Genomic DNA, 17,957 nt, shown 5'->3' on the forward strand with positions numbered 1-17,957 from the left:
ATCAACACTCACAATTTTGGCCTATTCTGGTCCGTTTCATGCACTATTACTCAGTGTTTTGGGGTCCCAGAGCGATTTCCACGATTGACGATCCCCGGGGTGCGTTTACGTGTCCATCGTCAACACTCACAGTTTTGGCCAATTCCGACCGGTTTCGTTGACTATTACTCACCGATTTTGGGCCCGAAATGAGTTCCATAGTTATTGAACGCCAAGGTGCGCATACGTGTCGGTCATCAACAATCGCGGCTTTTGTCGATTCTGACCCATTTCATGGACTATTACTCACCGTTTTGGGGTCCCAAAGCGACTTCCATGGTTGTTTAACCCCAAGGTGCGCTTACGGGTCGGTCATCAACAACCACAGTTTTAGCTGATTCTGGCCCGTTTCTTGGACTATTACTCAGCTTTGGGGTCCCGGAGTGATTTCTACGATTGACGAACACCGGGGTGCATTCATGTGTCGGTCATCAACACTCGCAGTTTGGGCCGATTCTGGCCCATTTCATGGACTATTACTCACTGATTTGGGGTCCGTGAGCGATTTCCATGATTGACGAACCCCGGGGTGCGTTTATGTATCGTTTATCAACATTCCTAGGTTTTTCCGATGCTGGGCTCTTTCATGGACTACTACTCACAGTTTGGTGGTCCGGAAGCGATTTCCATGGTTGTCGAACCCGAAGGTGTGCTTACGTGTTGGTCGTCAAGAGTCGCAGTTTGGGCCGATTCTGGCCCGTTTCTTGGACTATTACTCAGTTTTGGGGTCCCAAAGTGATTTCCACAATTGACGAATCCTGGGGTGCGTTTACGTGTCGGTCATCAATACTCACAATTTTGGCTGATTCTGGTCCATTTCGTGCACTATTACTCACCGTTTTAGGGCCCAGAACGATTTCCACAATTAACGATCCCCGAGGTGCGTTTACGTGTCCGTCGTCAACACACATAGTTTTGGAAAATTCTGACCCGTTTCGTGGACTATTACTCACCGTTTTGGGGTCCCGAAAAATCTCCATAGTTGTTGAACCCCAAGGTGCGCTTATGTGTCGGTCATCAACACTCGCAGTTTTGGCTTATTCTGGCCCGTTTCTAGGACTATTACTCACTATTTTGGGGTCCCGGAGTGATTTCCATGATTGACGAACACCGGGGTGTGTTTAGGTGTCGGTCATCAACACTCCGAGTTTTGGCTGATTCTGGCCCGTTTCGTCGACTATCACTCATTGATTTGGTGTCCCTGAACGATTTCCATGATTCATGAATCCCGGGGTGCATTTACGTGTCGGTCATCAACATTCGCAGTTTTGGCCGATTCTGGCCCGTTTCTTGGAGTATTACTCACCATTTTGGGGTCCCAAAGCGATTTCCATGGTTGTCGAACCCCAAGGTGTGCTTATGTGTTGGTCGTCAAGACTCGCTGTTTGGGCCGATTCTGGCCCATTTCATGGACTATTACTCATTGATTTGGGGTCCCTAAGCGATTTCCATGATTGGCGAACCTCACGGTATGTTTACGTATTGTTCATCCATAATCGTAGGTTTGTCCGATTCTGGGCTCTTTCATGGAGTATGGCTTGTCCGGAAAGAGGAGGACTTAATGATTATTCGTTCGCCGGAACCAGAAGTAAAAATTGTTGTGGATAGGGATCCTGTAAAAACATCTTTTGAGGAATGGGCCAGACCCAGCCATTTCTCAAACTCACCATTTTGGGGTCCCAAAGCGATTTCCATGGTTGTCGAACCCCAAGGTGTGCTTATATGTTGGTCGTCAAGACTCGCCGTTTTGGCCGATTCTGGCCCGTTCCTTGGACTATTACTCAGTTTTGCGGTCCCGAAGTGATTTCCACGATTGACGAACCCAGGGCACGTTTACGTGTCGGTCATCAACACTCACAATTTTTGCCTATTCTCGTCCGTTTCATGCACTATTACTCAGTGTTTTGGGGTCCCAGAGCGATTTCCACCGTTGACGATCCCCGGGGTGCGTTTATGTGTCCATCGTCAACACTCACAGTTTTGGCCAATTCTGACCGGTTTCGTTGACTATTACTCACCGATTTTGGGCCCGAAACGATTTCCATAGTTATTGAACGCCAAGGTGCGCATACGTGTCGGTCATCAACACTCGCAGTTTTGGCCGATTCTGGCCCGTTTCTAGGACTATTACTGACTAATTTGGGGTCCCGGAGTGATTTCCACGATTGACGAACACCGGGGTGTGTTTAGTTGTCGGTCATCAACACTCACAGTTTTGGCGGATTCTGGCAAATTTCGTGGACTATCACTCATTCATTTGGTGTCCCTGAATGATTTCCATGATTCACGAATCCCGGGGTGCGTTCATGTGTCGATCACGAACAATCGCAGTTTTGGCCGATTCTGGCCCGTTTCGTGGACTATTACTCACCATTTTGGGGTCCCAAAGCGATTTTCATGGTTGTCGAACCCCAAGGTGTGCATATGTGTTGGTCGTCAAGACTCGCAGTTTGGGCCGATTCTGGCCCTTTTTATGGACTATTACTTATTGATTATGGGTCCCTGAGCGATTTCCATGATTGATGAACCCCACGGTACGTTTATCTATCGTTCATCAATAATCCTACATTTTTCCGATTCTGGGCTCTTTCATGGAGTATTACTCACCATTTTGGGGTCCCAAAGCTATTTCCATGGTTGTCGAACCCAAGATGTGCTTATATGTTGGTCGTCAAGACTCGAAGTTTTGGCCGATTCTGGCCCGTTCCTTGGACTATTACTCAGTTTTGCGGTCCCGAAGTGATTTCCACGATTACGATCCCCAGGGCACATTTATGTGTCGGTCATCAACACTCACAATTTTGGCCTATTCTGGTCCGTTTCATGCACTATTACTCAGTGTTTTGGGGTCCCAGAGCGATTTCCACGGTTGACGATCCCCGGGGTGCGTTTACGTGTCCATCGTCAACACTCACAGTTTTGGCCAATTCTGACCGGTTTCGTTGACTATTACTCACCGATTTTGGGCCCGAAACGATTTCCATAGTTATTGAACACCAAGGTGCGCATACGTGTCGGTCATCAACACTCGCAGTTTTGGCCGATTCTGGCCCGTTTCTAGGACTATTACTGACTAATTTGGGGTCCCGGAGTGATTTCCACGATTGACGAACACCGGGGTGTGTTTAGTTGTCGGTCATCAACACTCACAGTTTTGGCGGATTCTGGCAAATTTCGTGGACTATCACTCATTCATTTGGTGTCCCTGAATGATTTCCATGATTCACGAATCCCGGGGTGCGTTCATGTGTCGATCACGAACAATCGCAGTTTTGGCCGATTCTGGCCCGTTTCGTGGACTATTACTCACCATTTTGGGGTCCCAAAGCGATTTTCATGGTTGTCGAACCCCAAGGTGTGCATATGTGTTGGTCGTCAAGACTCGCAGTTTGGGCCGATTCTGGCCCTTTTTATGGACTATTACTTATTGATTATGGGTCCCTGAGCGATTTCCATGATTGATGAACCCCACGGTACGTTTATCTATCGTTCATCAATAATCCTACATTTTTCCGATTCTGGGCTCTTTCATGGAGTATTACTCACCATTTTGGGGTCCCAAAGCTATTTCCATGGTTGTCGAACCCAAGATGTGCTTATATGTTGGTCGTCAAGACTCGCAGTTTTGGCCGATTCTGGCCCGTTCCTTGGACTATTACTCAGTTTTGCGGTCCCGAAGTGATTTCCACGATTACGAACCCCATGGCACATTCATGTGTCGGTCATCAACACTCACAATTTTGGCCTATTCTGGTCCGTTTCATGCACTATTACTCAGTGTTTTGGGGTCCCAGAGCGATTTCCACGGTTGACGATCCCCGGGGTGCGTTTACGTGTCCATCGTCAACACTCACAGTTTTGGCCAATTCTGACCGGTTTCGTTGACTATTACTCACCGATTTTGGGCCCGAAACGATTTCCATAGTTATTGAACACCAAGGTGCGCATACGTGTCGGTCATCAACACTCGCAGTTTTGGCCGATTCTGGCCCGTTTCTAGGACTATTACTGACTAATTTGGGGTCCCGGAGTGATTTCCACGATTGACGAACACCGGGGTGTGTTTAGTTGTCGGTCAACAACACTCACAGTTTTGGCGGATTCTGGCAAATTTCGTGGACTATCACTCATTCATTTGGTGTCCCTGAATGATTTCCATGATTCACGAATCCCGGGGTGCGTTCATGTGTCGGTCACGAACAATCGCAGTTTTGGCCGATTCTGGCCCGTTTCGTGGACTATTACTCACCATTTTGGGGTCCCAAAGCGATTTTCATGGTTGTCGAACCCCAAGGTGTGCATATGTGTTGGTCGTCAAGACTCGCAGTTTGGGCCGATTCTGGCCCTTTTTATGGACTATTACTTATTGATTATGGGTCCCTGAGCGATTTCAATGATTGATGAACCCCGCGGTACGTTTATCTATCGTTCATCAATAATCCTACATTTTTCCGATTCTGGGCTCTTTCATGGAGTATTACTCACCATTTTGGGGTCCCAAAGCTATTTCCATGGTTGTCGAACCCAAGATGTGCTTATATGTTGGTCGTCAAGACTCGCAGTTTTGGCCGATTCTGGCCCGTTCCTTGGACTATTACTCAGTTTTGAGGTCCCGAAGTGATTTCCACGATTACGAACCCCAGGGCACGTTTACGTGTCGGTCATCAACACTCACAATTTTGGCCTATTCTGGTCCGTTTCATGCACTATTACTCAGTGTTTTGGGGTCCCAGAGCGATTTCCACGATTGACGATCCCCGGGGTGCGTTTACGTGTCCATCGTCAACACTCACAGTTTTTGCCAATTCTGACCCGTTTCGTTGACTATTACTCACCGATTTTGGGCCCGAAGGGATTTCCAGAGTTGTTGAACCCCAAGGTGCGCTTACGTGTCGGTCATCAACACTCGCAGTTTGGCCGATTCTGGCTCGTTTCTTGGACTATTAGTCACTGTTTTGGGGTCCCGGGTGAGTTCCATGATTGATGAACCCCTGGGTGCGTTTACGTGTCGGTCATCAACACTCGCGGCTTTTGTCGATTCTGACCCATTTCATGGACTATTACTCACCGTTTTGGGGTCCCAAAGCGACTTCCATGGTTGTTTAACCCCAAGGTGCGCTTACGTGTCGGTCATCAACAATCACAGTTTTAGCTGATTCTGGCCCGTTTCTTGGACTATTACTCAGCTTTGGAGTCCCGGAGTGATTTCTATGATTGACGAACACCGGGGTGCATTCATGTGTCGGTCATCAACACTCGCAGTTTGGGCCGATTCTGGCCCATTTCATGGACTATTACTCACTGATTTGGGGTCCCTGAGCGATTTCCATGATTGACGAACCCCGGGGTGCGTTTATGTATCGTTTATCAACATTCCTAGGTTTTTCCGATGCTGGGCTCTTTCATGGACTACTACTCACAGTTTGGGGGTCCGGAAGCGATTTCCATGGTTGTCGCACCCGAAGGTGTGCTTACGTGTTGGTCGTCAAGAGTCGCAGTTTGGGCCGATTCTAGCCCGTTTCTTGGACTATTACTCAGTTTTGGGGTCCCAAAGTGATTTCCACGATTGACGAATCCTGGGGTGCGTTTACGTGTCGGTCATCAATACTCACAATTTTGGCTGATTCTGGTCCATTTCGTGCACTATTACTCACCGTTTTGGGGCCCAGAACGATTTCCACAATTGACGATCCCCAGGGTTCGTTTACGTGTCCGTCGTCAACACACATAGTTTTGGAAAATTCTGACCCGTTTCGTGGACTATTACTCACCGTTTTGGGGTCACGAAAAATCTCCATAGTTGTTGAACGCCAAGGTGCTCTTATGTGTCGGTCATCAACACTCGTAGTTTTGGCTTATTCTGGCCCGTTTCTAGGACTATTACTCACTATTTTGGGGTCCGGAGTGATTTCCATGATTGACGAACACCGGGGTGTGTTTAGGTGTCGGTCATCAACACTCCGAGTTTTGGCTGATTCTGGCCCGTTTCGTCGACTATCACTCATTGATTTGGTGTCCCTGAACGATTTCCATGATTCATGAATCCCGGGGTGCATTTACGTGTCGGTCATCAACATTCGCAGTTTTGGCCGATTCTGGCCCGTTTCTTGGAGTATTACTCACCATTTTGGGGTCCCAAAGCGATTTCCATGGTTGTCGAACCCCTAGGTGTGCTTATGTGTTGGTCGTCAAGACTCGCTGTTTGGGCCGATTCTGGCCCATTTCATGGACTATTACTCATTGATTTGGGGTCCCTAAGCGATTTCCATGATTGGCGAACCTCACGGTATGTTTACGTATTGTTCATCCATAATCGTAGGTTTGTCCGATTCTGGGCTCTTTCATGGAGTATGGCTTGTCCGGAAAGAGGAGGACTTAATGATTATTCGTTCGCCGGAACCAGAAGTAAAAATTGTTGTGGATAGGGATCCTGTAAAAACATCTTTTGAGGAATGGGCCAGACCCGGCCATTTCTCAAACTCACCATTTTGGGGTCCCAAAGCGATTTCCATGGTTGTCGAACCCCAAGGTGTGCTTATATGTTGGTCGTCAAGACTCGCCGTTTTGGCCGATTCTGGCCCGTTCCTTGGACTATTACTCAGTTTTGCGGTCCCGAAGTGATTTCCACGATTGACGAACCCAGGGCACGTTTACGTGTCGGTCATCAACACTCACAATTTTGGCCTATTCTCGTCCGTTTCATGCACTATTACTCAGTGTTTTGGGGTCCCAGAGCGATTTCCACCATTGACGATCCCCGGGGTGCGTTTATGTGTCCATCGTCAACACTCACAGCTTTGGCCAATTCTGACCGGTTTCGTTGACTATTACTCACCGATTTTGGGCCCGAAACGATTTCCATAGTTATTGAACGCCAAGGTGCGCATACGTGTCGGTCATCAACACTCGCAGTTTTGGCCGATTCTGGCCCGTTTCTAGGACTATTACTGACTAATTTGGGGTCCCGGAGTGATTTCCACGATTGACGAACACCGGGGTGTGTTTAGTTGTCGGTCATCAACACTCACAGTTTTGGCGGATTCTGGCAAATTTCGTGGACTATCACTCATTCATTTGGTGTCCCTGAATGATTTCCATGATTCACGAATCCCGGGGTGCGTTCATGTGTCGATCACGAACAATCGCAGTTTTGGCCGATTCTGGCCCGTTTCGTGGACTATTACTCACCATTTTGGGGTCCCAAAGCGATTTTCATGGTTGTCGAACCCCAAGGTGTGCATATGTGTTGGTCGTCAAGACTCGCAGTTTGGGCCGATTCTGGCCCTTTTTATGGACTATTACTTATTGATTATGGGTCCCTGAGCGATTTCCATGATTGATGAACCCCACGGTACGTTTATCTATCGTTCATCAATAATCCTACATTTTTCCGATTCTGGGCTCTTTCATGGAGTATTACTCACCATTTTGGGGTCCCAAAGCTATTTCCATGGTTGTCGAACCCAAGATGTGCTTATATGTTGGTCGTCAAGACTCGAAGTTTTGGCCGATTCTGGCCCGTTCCTTGGACTATTACTCAGTTTTGCGGTCCCGAAGTGATTTCCACGATTACGATCCCCAGGGCACATTTATGTGTCGGTCATCAACACTCACAATTTTGGCCTATTCTGGTCCGTTTCATGCACTATTACTCAGTGTTTTGGGGTCCCAGAGCGATTTCCACGGTTGACGATCCCCGGGGTGCGTTTACGTGTCCATCGTCAACACTCACAGTTTTGGCCAATTCTGACCGGTTTCGTTGACTATTACTCACCGATTTTGGGCCCGAAACGATTTCCATAGTTATTGAACACCAAGGTGCGCATACGTGTCGGTCATCAACACTCGCAGTTTTGGCCGATTCTGGCCCGTTTCTAGGACTATTACTGACTAATTTGGGGTCCCGGAGTGATTTCCACGATTGACGAACACCGGGGTGTGTTTAGTTGTCGGTCATCAACACTCACAGTTTTGGCGGATTCTGGCAAATTTCGTGGACTATCACTCATTCATTTGGTGTCCCTGAATGATTTCCATGATTCACGAATCCCGGGGTGCGTTCATGTGTCGATCACGAACAATCGCAGTTTTGGCCGATTCTGGCCCGTTTCGTGGACTATTACTCACCATTTTGGGGTCCCAAAGCGATTTTCATGGTTGTCGAACCCCAAGGTGTGCATATGTGTTGGTCGTCAAGACTCGCAGTTTGGGCCGATTCTGGCCCTTTTTATGGACTATTACTTATTGATTATGGGTCCCTGAGCGATTTCCATGATTGATGAACCCCACGGTACGTTTATCTATCGTTCATCAATAATCCTACATTTTTCCGATTCTGGGCTCTTTCATGGAGTATTACTCACCATTTTGGGGTCCCAAAGCTATTTCCATGGTTGTCGAACCCAAGATGTGCTTATATGTTGGTCGTCAAGACTCGAAGTTTTGGCCGATTCTGGCCCGTTCCTTGGACTATTACTCAGTTTTGCGGTCCCGAAGTGATTTCCACGATTACGAACCCCAGGGCACATTTATGTGTCGGTAATCAACACTCACAATTTTGGCCTATTCTGGTCCGTTTCATGCACTATTACTCAGTGTTTTGGGGTCCCAGAGCGATTTCCACGGTTGACGATCCCCGGGGTGCGTTTACGTGTCCATCGTCAACACTCACAGTTTTGGCCAATTCTGACCGGTTTCGTTGACTATTACTCACCGATTTTGGGCCCGAAACGATTTCCATAGTTATTGAACACCAAGGTGCGCATACGTGTCGGTCATCAACACTCGCAGTTTTGGCCGATTCTGGCCCGTTTCTAGGACTATTACTGACTAATTTGGGGTCCCGGAGTGATTTCCACGATTGACGAACACCGGGATGTGTTTAGTTGTCGGTCATCAACACTCACAGTTTTGGCGGATTCTGGCAAATTTCGTGGACTATCACTCATTCATTTGGTGTCCCTGAATGATTTCCATGATTCACGAATCCCGGGGTGCGTTCATGTGTCGATCACGAACAATCGCAGTTTTGGCCGATTCTGGCCCGTTTCGTGGACTATTACTCACCATTTTGGGGTCCCAAAGCGATTTTCATGGTTGTCGAACCCCAAGGTGTGCATATGTGTTGGTCGTCAAGACTCGCAGTTTGGGCCGATTCTGGCCCTTTTTATGGACTATTACTTATTGATTATGGGTCCCTGAGCGATTTCAATGATTGATGAACCCCGCGGTACGTTTATCTATCGTTCATCAATAATCCTACATTTTTCCGATTCTGGGCTCTTTCATGGAGTATTACTCACCATTTTGGGGTCCCAAAGCTATTTCCATGGTTGTCGAACCCAAGATGTGCTTATATGTTGGTCGTCAAGACTCGCAGTTTTGGCCGATTCTGGCCCGTTCCTTGGACTATTACTCAGTTTTGCGGTCCCGAAGTGATTTCCACGATTACGAACCCCAGGGCACATTTACGTGTCGGTCATCAACACTCACAATTTTGGCCTATTCTGGTCCGTTTCATGCACTATTACTCAGTGTTTTGGGGTCCCAGAGCGATTTCCACGATTGACGATCCCCGGGGTGCGTTTACGTGTCCATCGTCAACACTCACAGTTTTTGCCAATTCTGACCCGTTTCGTTGACTATTACTCACTGATTTTGGGCCCGAAGGGATTTCCAGAGTTGTTGAACCCCAAGGTGCGCTTACGTGTCGGTCATCAACACTCGCAGTTTGGCCGATTCTGGCTCGTTTCTTGGACTATTAGTCACTGTTTTGGGGTCCCGGGTGAGTTCCATGATTGATGAACCCCTGGGTGCGTTTACGTGTCGGTCATCAACACTCGCGGCTTTTGTCGATTCTGACCCATTTCATGGACTATTACTCACCGTTTTGGGGTCCCAAAGCGACTTCCATGGTTGTTTAACCCCAAGGTGCGCTTACGTGTCGGTCATCAACAATCACAGTTTTAGCTGATTCTGGCCCGTTTCTTGGACTATTACTCAGCTTTGGGGTCCCGGAGTGATTTCTATGATTGACGAACACTGGGGTGCATTCATGTGTCGGTCATCAACACTCGCAGTTTGGGCCGATTCTGGCCCATTTCATGGACTATTACTCACTGATTTGGGGTCCCTGAGCGATTTCCATGATTGACGAACCCCGGGGTGCGTTTATGTATCGTTTATCAACATTCCTAGGTTTTTCCGATGCTGGGCTCTTTCATGGACTACTACTCACAGTTTGGGGGTCCGGAAGCGATTTCCATGGTTGTCGCACCCGAAGTTGTGCTTACGTGTTGGTCGTCAAGAGTCGCAGTTTGGGCCGATTCTAGCCCGTTTCTTGGACTATTACTCAGTTTTGGGGTCCCAAAGTGATTTCCACGATTGACGAATCCTGGGGTGCGTTTACGTGTCGGTCATCAATACTCACAATTTTGGCCGATTCTGGTCCATTTCGTGCACTATTACTCACCGTTTTGGGGCCCAGAACGATTTCCACAATTGACGATCCCCGGGGTTCGTTTACGTGTCCGTCGTCAACACACATAGTTTTGGAAAATTCTGACCCGTTTCGTGGACTATTACTCACCGTTTTGGGGTCACGAAAAATCTCCATAGTTGTTGAACGCCAAGGTGCTCTTATGTGTCGGTCATCAACACTCGTAGTTTTGGCTTATTCTGGCCCGTTTCTAGGACTATTACTCACTATTTTGGGGTCCGGAGTGATTTCCATGATTGACGAACACCGGGGTGTGTTTAGGTGTCGGTCATCAACACTCCGAGTTTTGGCTGATTCTGGCCCGTTTCGTCGACTATCACTCATTGATTTGGTGTCCCTGAACGATTTCCATGATTCATAAATCCCGGGGTGCATTTACGTGTTGGTCATCAACATTCGCAGTTTTGGCCGATTCTGGCCCGTTTCTTGGAGTATTACTCACCATTTTGGGGTCCCAAAGCGATTTCCATGGTTGTCGAACCCCAAGGTGTGCTTATGTGTTGGTCGTCAAGACTCGCTGTTTGGGCCGATTCTGGCCCATTTCATGGACTATTACTCATTGATTTGGGGTCCCTAAGCGATTTCCATGATTGGCGAACCTCACGGTATGTTTACGTATTGTTCATCCATAATCGTAGGTTTGTCCGATTCTGGGCTCTTTCATGGAGTATGGCTTGTCCGGAAAGAGGAGGACTTAATGATTATTCGTTCGCCGGAACCAGAAGTAAAAATTGTTGTGGATAGGGATCCTGTAAAAACATCTTTTGAGGAATGGGCCACACCCGGCCATTTCTCAAACTCACCATTTTGGGGTCCCAAAGCGATTTCCATGGTTGTCGAACCCCAAGGTGTGCTTATATGTTGGTCGTCAAGACTCGCAGTTTGGGCCGATTCTGGCCCGTTTCTTGGACTACTACTCAGTTTTGGGGTCTCGAAGTGATTTCCACGATTGACGAACCCAGGGCACGTTTACGTGTCGGTCATCAACACTCACAATTTTGGCCTATTCTGGTCCGTTTCATGCACTATTACTCAGTGTTTTGGGGTCCCAGAGCGATTTCCACGATTGACGATCCTTGGGGTGCGTTTACGTGTCCATCGTCAACACTCACAGTTTTGGCCAATTCTGACCGGTTTCGTTGACTATTACTCACCGATTTTGGGCCCGAAACGATTTCCATAGTTATTGAACGCCAAGGTGCGCATACGTGTCGGTCATCAACACTCGCAGTTTTGGCCGATTCTGGCCCGTTTCTAGGACTATTACTGACTAATTTGGGGTCCCGGAGTGATTTCCACGATTGACGAACACCGGGGTGTGTTTAGTTGTCGGTCATCAACACTCACAGTTTTGGCGGATTCTGGCAAATTTCGTGGACTATCACTCATTCATTTGGTGTCCCTGAATGATTTCCATGATTCACGAATCCCGGGGTTCACGTGTCGGTCACGAACAATCGCAGTTTTGGCCGATTCTGGCCCGTTTCTTGGACTATTACTCACCATTTTGGGGTCCCAAAGCGATTTTCATGGTTGTCGAACCCCAAGGTGTGCATATGTGTTGGTCGTCAAGACTCGCCGTTTGGGCTGATTCTGGCCCTTTTTATGGACTATTACTTATTGATTATGGGTCCCTGAGCGATTTCCATGATTGATGAACCCCACGGTACGTTTATCTATCGTTCATCAATAATCCTACATTTTTCCGATTCTGGGCTCTTTCATGGAGTATTACTCACCATTTTGGGGTCCCAAAGCTATTTCCATGGTTGTCGAACTCAAGATGTCCTTATGTGTTGGTCGTCAAGACTCGCAGTTTTGGCCGATTCTGGCCCGTTCCTTGGACTATTACTCAGTTTTGCGGTCCCGAAGTGATTTCCACGATTACGAACCCCAGGGCACATTTACGTGTCGGTCATCAACACTCACAATTTTGGCCTATTCTGGTCCGTTTCATGCACTATTACTCAGTGTTTTGGGGTCCCAGAGCGATTTCCACGGTTGACGATCCCCGGGGTGCGTTTACGTGTCCATCGTCAACACTCACAGTTTTGGCCAATTCTGACCGGTTTCGTTGACTATTACTCACCGATTTTGGGCCCGAAACGATTTCCATAGTTATTGAACACCAAGGTGCGCATACGTGTCGGTCATCAACACTCGCAGTTTTGGCCGATTCTGGCCCGTTTCTAGGACTATTACTGACTAATTTGGGGTCCCGGAGTGATTTCCACGATTGACGAACACCGGGGTGTGTTTAGTTGTCGGTCATCAACACTCACAGTTTTGGCGGATTCTGGCAAATTTCGTGGACTATCACTCATTCATTTGGTGTCCCTGAATGATTTCCATGATTCACGAATCCCGGGGTGCGTTCATGTGTCGATCACGAACAATCGCAGTTTTGGCCGATTCTGGCCCGTTTCGTGGACTATTACTCACCATTTTGGGGTCCCAAAGCGATTTTCATGGTTGTCGAACCCCAAGGTGTGCATATGTGTTGGTCGTCAAGACTCGCAGTTTGGGCCGATTCTGGCCCTTTTTATGGACTATTACTTATTGATTATGGGTCCCTGAGCGATTTCCATGATTGATGAACCCCACGGTACGTTTATCTATCGTTCATCAATAATCCTACATTTTTCCGATTCTGGGCTCTTTCATGGAGTATTACTCACCATTTTGGGGTCCCAAAGCTATTTCCATGGTTGTCGAACCCAAGATGTGCTTATATGTTGGTCGTCAAGACTCGAAGTTTTGGCCGATTCTGGCCCGTTCCTTGGACTATTACTCAGTTTTGCGGTCCCGAAGTGATTTCCACGATTACGAACCCCAGGGCACATTTATGTGTCGGTCATCAACACTCACAATTTTGGCCTATTCTGGTCCGTTTCATGCACTATTACTCAGTGTTTTGGGGTCCCAGAGCGATTTCCACGGTTGACGATCCCCGGGGTGCGTTTACGTGTCCATCGTCAACACTCACAGTTTTGGCCAATTCTGACCGGTTTCGTTGACTATTACTCACCGATTTTGGGCCCGAAACGATTTCCATAGTTATTGAACACCAAGGTGCGCATACGTGTCGGTCATCAACACTCGCAGTTTTGGCCGATTCTGGCCCGTTTCTAGGACTATTACTGACTAATTTGGGGTCCCGGAGTGATTTCCACGATTGACGAACACCGGGGTGTGTTTAGTTGTCGGTCATCAACACTCACAGTTTTGGCGGATTCTGGCAAATTTCGTGGACTATCACTCATTCATTTGGTGTCCCTGAATGATTTCCATGATTCACGAATCCCGGGGTGCGTTCATGTGTCGGTCACGAACAATCGCAGTTTTGGCCGATTCTGGCCCGTTTCGTGGACTATTACTCACCATTTTGGGGTCCCAAAGCGATTTTCATGGTTGTCGAACCCCAAGGTGTGCATATGTGTTGGTCGTCAAGACTCGCAGTTTGGGCTGATTCTGGCCCTTTTTATGGACTATTACTTATTGATTATGGGTCCCTGAGCGATTTCAATGATTGATGAACCCCGCGGTACGTTTATCTATCGTTCATCAATAATCCTACATTTTTCCGATTCTGGGCTCTTTCATGGAGTATTAATCACCATTTTGGGGTCCCAAAGCTATTTCCATGGTTGTCGAACCCAAGATGTGCTTATATGTTGGTCGTCAAGACTCGCAGTTTTGGCCGATTCTGGCCCGTTCCTTGGACTATTACTCAGTTTTGCGGTCCCGAAGTGATTTCCACAATTACGAACCCCTGGGCACGTTTACGTGTCGGTCATCAACACTCACAATTTTGGCCTTTTCTGGTCCGTTTCATGCACTATTACTCAGTGTTTTGGGGTCCCAGAGCGATTTCCACGATTGACGATCCCCGGGGTGCGTTTACGTGTCCATCGTCAACACTCACAGTTTTTGCCAATTCTGACCCGTTTCGTTGACTATTACTCACCGATTTTGGGCCCGAAGGGATTTCCAGAGTTGTTGAACCCCAAGGTGCGCTTACGTGTTGGTCATCAACACTCGCAGTTTGGCCGATTCTGGCTCGTTTCTTGGACTATTAGTCACTGTTTTGGGGTCCCGGGTGAGTTCCATGATTGATGAACCCCTGGGTGCGTTTACGTGTCGGTCATCAACACTCGCGGCTTTTGTCGATTCTGACCCATTTCATGGACTATTACTCACCGTTTTGGGGTCCCAAAGCGACTTCCATGGTTGTTTAACCCCAAGGTGCGCTTACGTGTCGGTCATCAACAATCACAGTTTTAGCTGATTCTGGCCCGTTTCTTGGACTATTACTCAGCTTTGGGGTCCCGGAGTGATTTCTATGATTGACGAACACCGGGGTGCATTCATGTGTCGGTCATCAACACTCGCAGTTTGGGCCGATTCTGGCCCATTTCATGGACTATTACTCACTGATTTGGGGTCCCTGAGTGATTTCCATGATTGACGAACCCCGGGGTGCGTTTATGTATCGTTTATCAACATTCCTAGGTTTTTCCGATGCTGGGCTCTTTCATGGACTACTACTCACAGTTTGGGGGTCCGGAAGCGATTTCCATGGTTGTCGCACCCGAAGGTGTGCTTACGTGTTGGTCGTCAAGAGTCGCAGTTTGGGCCGATTCTAGCCCGTTTCTTGGACTATTACTCAGTTTTGGGGTCCCAAAGTGATTTCCACGATTGACGAATCCTGGGGTGCGTTTACGTGTCGGTCATCAATACTCACAATTTTGGCCGATTCTGGTCCATTTCGTGCACTATTACTCACCGTTTTGGGGCCCAGAACGATTTGCACAATTGACGAGCCCGGGGTTCGTTTACGTGTCCGTCGTCAACACACATAGTTTTGGAAAATTCTGACCCGTTTCGTGGACTATTACTCACCGTTTTGGGGTCACGAAAAATCTCCATAGTTGTTGAACGCCAAGGTGCGCTTATGTGTCGGTCATCAACAATCGTAGTTTTGGCTTATTCTGGCCGGTTTCTAGGACTATTACTCACTATTTTGGGGTCCGGAGTGATTTCCATGATTGACGAACACCGGGGTGTGTTTAGGTGTCGGTCATCAACACTCCGAGTTTTGGCTGATTCTGGCCCGTTTCGTCGACTATCACTCATTGATTTGGTGTCCCTGAACGATTTCCATGATTCATGAATCTCGGGGTGCATTTACGTGTCGGTCATCAACATTCGCAGTTTTGGCCGATTCTGGCCCGTTTCTTGGAGTATTACTCACCATTTTGGGGTCCCAAAGCGATTTCCATGGTTGTCAAACCCCAAGGTGTGCTTATGTGTTGGTCGTCAAGACTCGCTGTTTGGGCCGATTCTGGCCCATTTCATGGACTATTACTCATTGATTTGGGGTCCCTAAGCGATTTCCATGATTGGCGAACCTCACGGTATGTTCACGTATTGTTCATCCATAATCGTAGGTTTGTCCGATTCTAGGCTCTTTCATGGAGTATGGCTTGTCCGGAAAGAGGAGGACTTAATGATTATTCGTTCGCCGAAACCAGAAGTAAAAATTGTTGTGGATAAGGATCCTGTAAAAACATCTTTTGAGGAATGGGCCACACCCGGCCATTTCTCAAACTCACCATTTTGGGGTCCCAAAGCGATTTCCATGGTTGTCGAACCCCAAGGTGTGCTTATATGTTGGTCGTCAAGACACGCAGTTTGGGCCGATTCTGGCCCGTTTCTTGGACTACTACTCAGTTTTGGGGTCTCGAAGTGATTTCCACGATTGACGAACCCAGGGCACGTTTACGTGTCGGTCATCAACACTCACAATTTTGGCCTATTCTGGTCCGATTCATGCACTATTACTCAGTGTTTTGGGGTCCCAGAGCGATTTCCACGATTGACGATCCCCGGGGTGCGTTTACGTGTCCATCGTCAACACTCACAGTTTTGGCCAATTCTGACCGGTTTCGTTGACTATTACTCACCGATTTTGGGCCCGAAACGATTTCCATAGTTATTGAACGCCAAGGTGCGCATACGTGTCGGTCATCAACACTCGCAGTTTTGGCCGATTCTGGCCCGTTTCTAGGACTATTACTGACTAATTTGGGGTCCCGGAGTGATTTCCACGATTGACGAACACCGGGGTGTGTTTAGTTGTCGGTCATCAACACTCACAGTTTTGGCGGATTCTGGCAAATTTCGTGGACTATCACTCATTCATTTGGTGTCCCTGAATGATTTCCATGATTCACGAATCCCGGGGTGCGTTCATGTGTCGGTCACGAACAATCGCAGTTTTGGCCGATTCTGGCCCGTTTCGTGGACTATTACTCACCATTTTGGGGTCCCAAAGCGATTTTCATGGTTGTCGAACCCCAAGGTGTGCATATGTGTTGGTCGTCAAGACTCGCAGTTTGGGCTGATTCTGGCCCTTTTTATGGACTATTACTTATTGATTATGGGTCCCTGAGCGATTTCAATGATTGATGAACCCCGCGGTACGTTTATCTATCGTTCATCAATAATCCTACATTTTTCCGATTCTGGGCTCTTTCATGGAGTATTAATCACCATTTTGGGGTCCCAAAGCTATTTCCATGGTTGTCGAACCCAAGATGTGCTTATATGTTGGTCGTCAAGACTCGCAGTTTTGGCCGATTCTGGCCCGTTCCTTGGACTATTACTCAGTTTTGCGGTCCCGAAGTGATTTCCACAATTACGAACCCCTGGGCACGTTTACGTGTCGGTCATCAACACTCACAATTTTGGCCTATTCTGGTCCGTTTCATGCACTATTACTCAGTGTTTTGGGGTCCCAGAGCGATTTCCACGATTGACGATCCCCGGGGTGCGTTTACGTGTCCATCATCAACACTCACAGTTTTTGCCAATTCTGACCCGTTTCGTTGACTATTACTCACCGATTTTGGGCCCGAAGGGATTTCCAGAGTTATTGAACCCCAAGGTGCGCTTACGTGTTGGTCATCAACACTCGCAGTTTGGCCGATTCTGGCTCGTTTCTTGGACTATTAGTCACTGTTTTGGGGTCCCGGGTGAGTTCCATGATTGATGAACCCCTGGGTGCGTTTACGTGTCGGTCATCAACACTCGCGGCTTTTGTCGATTCTGACCCATTTCATGGACTATTACTCACCGTTTTGGGGTCCCAAAGCGACTTCCATGGTTGTTTAACCCCAAGGTGCGCTTACGTGTCGGTCATCAACAATCACAGTTTTAGCTGATTCTGGCCCGTTTCTTGGACTATTACTCAGCTTTGGGGTCCCGGAGTGATTTCTATGATTGACGAACACCGGGGTGCATTCATGTGTCGGTCATCAACACTCGCAGTTTGGGCCGATTCTGGCCCATTTCATGGACTATTACTCACTGATTTGGGGTCCCTGAGTGATTTCCATGATTGACGAACCCCGGGGTG

Source organism: Triticum dicoccoides, chromosome 6B (assembly GCF_002162155.2).
Source record: "Triticum dicoccoides isolate Atlit2015 ecotype Zavitan chromosome 6B, WEW_v2.0, whole genome shotgun sequence".
Classification (NCBI taxonomy): domain Eukaryota; kingdom Viridiplantae; phylum Streptophyta; class Magnoliopsida; order Poales; family Poaceae; genus Triticum; species Triticum dicoccoides.